Genomic DNA, 6,000 nt, shown 5'->3' with positions numbered 1-6,000 from the left:
GAGTCCCGCGGGCTGCGTGGACTTTATTACCAGTGTCTGGGGCGGCGCTGATTGGTTCACAGGGTTCACGGCACCCAATGGGGGTGAGAATTGCATCCGCATCATCAGTGTCCGGGCGGAAGGACTCAACAGGTTAGGAGCAGAAGTGAAACTGGAGAGATGTGGTAACCCCAGTCCCGCTCCTGACCTCAGGGCCTAGCGACTAAGACTTTGCCTGAAGCCTGTAATGCCAGACAGAGCGCTGTTTGCCATGGTGTCTGTGAGTTCTGACCCAGAAGCTGTCTGTACACCAGGAGACACCCGCAGGCCTGACCTTCTGTTTCCTCTCCTCTTCCTTCTTCTGTTCAGACATCAGACCCTGGAGTCTTCTAAAGAAAAGCCACTTCCGGGAATACAATCACAACACAAGCCTTGTGGATGCAGTGGAGAGACTCTTCTCCTTTAAGAGGAGGAGCTGGCCCTTAAGACCCACCCAGACCCCACAGAGACCAGGTTCTGTTCACCTGCATGGGCAGCTCACACTGCAAAGCCTGAGTGCAGGACTCTCATCTGTAAAGAGGAGACTTTGCCTCTTCCCTCAGGATTTGTCTTCTGACCCTCGGGTTTAGACCCAGACTCCTTGTGTTAATTCCCAGAAGATGCATCTGTGGCTCCAGGTGGGTGCGTTTTACAAGGATCTTCATTCTGAGTCCTGAGATTGTCCATGTGGACCCGGGTAGTTGTCTCAGCACAGGAGACCCCGTTGTCCACAGGGAAGAGACCCCTGTGGAGGCCACAGACAGCACAGAGATCTGTGCTACACTGCACTTCCCTGTGTCCACACTTCCCCTGTGCACCTGCTTTAGTGACTAAATCACGGTAGGAGAGGAACTGAAATTAACTATACCACAGAATAATGAGAGAGTGTGGGAGAAGTTATTATTCTGTGACCTCTCACTCCCTCTCTGACCTTCACTCACATTTATGAGCTGAGGGGGTGAGAGACATGAAAGTCACAGCTGAGGGGGACAGTGGATCTGATAACCAAGCTGGCCCCAGAGTTCCTCAGGCCTGAGCAGTGTGGACATTGGAGGAAAGATGATTCTCAGGCCAGAGAGTACACACTGGTGATGTGAGGTTTCATCCCTGGTCAGTAGTGTGGGGAAAGATTAAATTTTCAGGTTTCTTGATTCTGTGGAGCTCTCCAAATCGCAGCCACAAAACTGAAGTGGAAAGAAGAGGAGAGATGGATGGGGGCTCCTGAAGAGAGTCACCCATCACACAGAGTAACAAATGTGGGTGAGCACAGGTGTGAACTCCAGTCACCTCCCCATGCAGGTCTCCACAGCAGCCCAGCAGCCTCACCAGGATTCCGGGGCTCCTGTTTCAGTGAACCACTCTTAGGTACTGTGAGTGTTTTCCATGGGAACTTGAAGCTCTTAGGTTCCATCCTGACTGATCTAAGGATGCAGTTGGGGTAGGCAGCCCCACAGAAAGGATCTGTCCCTGTCACTTTTCTTCTTATTTATTCTGTTTTTTCAGACAAGGTCTGTCTGCACTGCTCTGGCTGTCCTGGAACTTACTGTGTAGACCAAGCTGCCCTTGAACTCATATAGATACATGGCCTTTGCATCCTGAGGGCTGGGTGTCTTAGTTTCCCTTTCATTGTTGTGAAGAAACACCATGACCAAGGCAACACTTCTAAAAAGAGACATTCAATAGTGGTTGGGTAACAGTTTCAGGGGTTTAGTCCATTATAACAGGAAGCATGGCAGCTGCAGGCAGACATGGTGCTGAAGGAGCTGAGACTTCTACATCTTGATCCAAAGGCAGCCAGGAAGAGGCTCTCATTCCATACTGGGCAGAGCATGAGCATGGAGACCTCAAAGCCCTCCCTCTCAGTGACACACTTCCTCCAGCAAGGCCACGCCTTCTCCCACAAGGCCACACCTCCTAATAGTGCCACTCTTTGTGGGCCAAGCATCCAAACACATGAGTCTGAATAGGGGGCCACCTATTCAATCAGCCACAATAGGATTGAAGGCCTGTGTTAGCACACTAGCTCTAGTTAGTTTTTATTACTGTGATAAGACACTATGACCAAGGCATCTAATAAAAGAATATGTTCAATCTGTTCTCTAGTTTCAGAGGATTTGAGTCCGTGATGACAGAGGAGAAGTGTGGTGGGGGAACAGCTGAGAGCTCCGGACTTGATTTGCAAGCAACAGGCTGAGACACTGGGAATAATGAAAATTAGTTTTTTTAAATTACATATATATATATATACTGTAGCTGTCTTAAGACACACCAGAAGACTCAGGTGCAGTCAGTGCTCTTAACCACTGAGCCATCTCTCCAGCCCAGTGAAAGTCTTTTAAAACCTCAGTGCACACACCAGTGGCACACATCCTCCATCAAGGCCACACCTCCCAATCCTCTCTGAACATGGCCTCAGCTGGATTTGAAGGATTCATTCCCATGAGCCTGTGTGGCTGTTCTCATTCAAACCAGCACAGCAGTCACTGTGAAGTGTAAGAGGCCAGCAGGGTTCTGGAGATGTGTCCAGTGCAGGCTGAGGGAAATGCCCTCACACAGGGCACTCTGCTGAGTTAGGTCTCCCCCTTGGCCTCCGTCTCCTCCTGCTCAGCCCCTCTGTGTCTCTGTCCCTCAGGTCTCACCCCATCCGTGCCCAGCTCCCCTCCCTCCTGAGCTCTGCACTGACCCTGTCTCTTCCTTGGCCTCTGGTTTCTCTATGGTGTCAGCCAGCAGCTGTGAGGCAGCTGTGTGGTTCCTGAGGCAAACATTCCAATGGTGGCTGGGGAGATGGCTCAGCAGCCAGGAGCACTTGCTGCTGGTGCAGAGGATCCAGGTTGAGTTCCCTCAGCACACGGTGGCTTCCACCATCTGTGACTTCAGTTCCAAGGGATCAATGGCTGTGCACCTACATATTTATATGCACAAAGAGGACAGGTCATGAAAATAAAAATTAAAAACTATGATTTTAAGAATACTGCCTCTCTAGCCATCTTCTCTCACTGTCACCATAGTGGGAATGAATGTTCTGGCAGATGCTCTCAAGAGCATCAACAGTGTGGAGAAGAGGGGCAAACGCCAGGTCTTCATCAGGCCGTGTTCCAAAGTCATCGTTCAGTTTCTAACTGTGATGATGAAGCATGGCTACATTGGTGAATTCGAGATCATTGATGATCACAGAGCTGGGAAGATTGTTGTGACCCTCACAGGAAGGTTGAACAAGTGTGGAGTTATAAGCCCTAGATTTGATGTTCAACTCAAAGACCTAGAGAAGTGGCAGAACAATCTGCTCCCATCACGGCAGTTTGGTTTCATTGTGCTGACAACCTCAGCTGGCAATATGGACCATGAAGAGGCAAGACGAAAACGTACGGGAGGGAAAATCCTGGGATTCTTTTTTAAAATGTAAAGCATAAATAAAAAGCCTCTGTGGACTGTGAAAAAAAGAATTCTGCCGGTCTTTCTTCTACACATCAAGAGTGTGAGAGGGGCTGGGGATTTAGCTCAGGGGCTGGGGATTTAGCTCAGTGGTAGAGCACTTACCTAGGAAGCGCAAGGCCCTGGGTTCAGTCCCCAGCTCCGAAAAAAAAGAACCAAAAAAAAAAAAAAAAGAGTGTGAGGCCAGGGGTGGAGGGCACAGTGCTATTCAGACAACAGTGGACCACCAGCCAATGAAGAGAGCTCTGTAACAGGAAGGTAGAGATGGTTGAAATAGTGTATTGAAACGACAATTTGCAAAACAGTATAAATATAAAAATAAGAAGATCTTTCATTGTATGGACCTACTGTGCACAGTGGGTCACAGCCTCATCCCAGGGAGATGACTCAGTGTGTGCTGAACTTTGCATGTAAGCCCATGCCAGTTTTTGATTCCCCATGAGTTATAAGAAATCCACTCAGACGTTTGAATGCTAATTTGTAACAGACCCCGACATCCAAACAGCCAGAGCGTTCCTGCAGTGAAAGGTGTCCCCTTTCCCCATCTTCCCTCCCACTGCTGGCCCTCCAGGTCTCACCTGTTGCAGATGGAAGAGACGAGTTCCAATCTTGCGCAATAACGCCACCTGGTGGAAGAAACGGAGAGGACTGAGTCTGAGCCCTCGGAGCTGAGGGTAAAGGGGACCCAGGCTGGCTGAGCTGCCCCAGGGCTTCCTTGCTGTCTGTGCTTCTCCAGGGTCTCGGGTCTCATGCTGCCCTGCTCTCATCACACTTACATCCAGAAGAACTTTACATGCTTTTCCAGCCGTGGGAAGAAAACGCCCTGTAAGAGGGGAGGCAGGAGGCAGAGCCCTGAGTGCTCAGAGGAGCTGCAGAGCCCCAGAGTAGGTGCAGAACTCTGACCTGGACTATGATGTTGATTGTTTGATGTCAGCTACATGGGAGGTTAACTAAAACCCCAAAATGGAGGGCAACATCTATGAGGCAGTTTTGCTTAAGGTGAAGTGGGAAGATCAGTTTCTGACCCTCTCCTTTGATGGAGGAAGAGACACCTGTAATCCTGAGTATTTGAGTGGAGTCCCTCCCTGTTTCTAATCTGCCCACACCTTCTGCTGGAGGCCTCAGTGTAGACATGGAAGGAATCGCTTGCTCTTTGTCTGCTTGCTCTTGCTCCTGCTCCAGCTCCTGCTGCTTCTGTGGGGCATTCCTGCCTGCCAGTCCTTGCTCTGCATAATGACAGCAGACTTACATTTATTTATGGATGCCTAGGCTTCATGCTGGGCCTGTTCCAGCTTCTCCTAACTCAGTTATCCCATTTACACCATCCTAAGTTCTGCCATGTGGCTGCTCACCTCTCCTCAGATTCACACATCCCGACTCCTCTGAGTCTGGGTGGCGAATCCCCCATGCTTCTCTCTTCCCAGAGTTCCTCCCTCTGACCACAATCCTGCCCTCAGCTCTCCTTGGCTATAGGACATAGGCTTTGTATCTCATCCTTCAGAAGGTGCTTTAGGTAGGCAGGGTAGGACGGAGAGGCTTCCTCACACAGGGCCCAACAACATTACCTCAGCATTGCCCCCGTTCGTCCTATAAAAGGCAAATCTTTCTCTGACATCATCAACTATATAGTGAGAACAAGGATAAAAACATTATTATAAAGAGTTAATGATTATTAATTCTTCATTAAGAATTACTATTTATTTAATTGATTAAGAGGAATTAATTTTACAATTAAGAATTTCAATTTATTCTTAATATTAAAAATATAAGTATTAGGCTCATAACATCTGGCTTCTTTGTATCTGCCAACCATTGAGAAACTATTATCTGTCCTATGAATCCAAATGACCATAAATTCAAATCTAGGAACTTACCTGAGTGAATATTGAATATATTTGTTGGGAGTGATGTCCTTGAAACCCTCCATTATTGATGTTATTATTATGGTTAGAATTAAGTATGACTGGGTTCATGGAATTCCCCAGCCAGCTGCAGAAAACTAATACAAATCTGGTGGTCAAGATGAATAATCATATGATAAAGTTGTGACCTTGCTGAGAAACACATCTGACGTTAAGATACCCAATGTGATGACCTGTAACCTTTCTGAAAAACCAACAACCTGTTGACATCAGCTGACCACACAAATACTGTGTCCTTGGCCTGCATAAATGTTTCTTACTTCCCCCTCCCTCTGTTACCCCTGTTATGGTATAAATTCAGCCTTGGGGAAAAATAAAATTGTCGCCTTGATCAGACTCTTGTCTTGGAGTCCTTCTTTGTGACCCTTGTCCCCCATTCTCTTCCCTCTGCACCCCTCGTTGACATACGTTTTACTTTTTTTTTGAGACTTATGTTTCTGTAGTTATACTGCCAGATTTATGGGCACCAGGTATGCATTCATCATTTATCTTTGTCATAATAAAGTTTAAACTCTATATTTATGGTCCCTCAGAATAACAAGGAAACTTTTGTAACCATAGTTAACTCTTTTTTTTTTTTTTTTTTTTTTTGGTTCTTTTTTTCGGAGCTGGGGACCGAACCCAGGGC

General features: G+C 47.5%; 1 pseudogene; it reads left to right on the top strand.

Annotated features, from left to right (window-relative positions):
• The first annotated feature begins 3,010 nt into the window (after nt 1-3,010).
• On the top strand, nt 3,011-3,461 carry LOC147998461 (small ribosomal subunit protein uS8 pseudogene; annotated as a pseudogene).
• The last annotated feature ends 2,539 nt before the right edge of the window (nt 3,462-6,000 follow it).

The sequence above is a fragment of the Rattus norvegicus genome, chromosome 20 (genome assembly GCF_021556685.1).
Source record: "Rattus norvegicus strain SHRSP/BbbUtx chromosome 20, alternate assembly SHRSP_T2T, whole genome shotgun sequence".
Taxonomy (NCBI): domain Eukaryota; kingdom Metazoa; phylum Chordata; class Mammalia; order Rodentia; family Muridae; genus Rattus; species Rattus norvegicus.
This window is presented reverse-complemented; position numbering and strand designations above follow the sequence as displayed.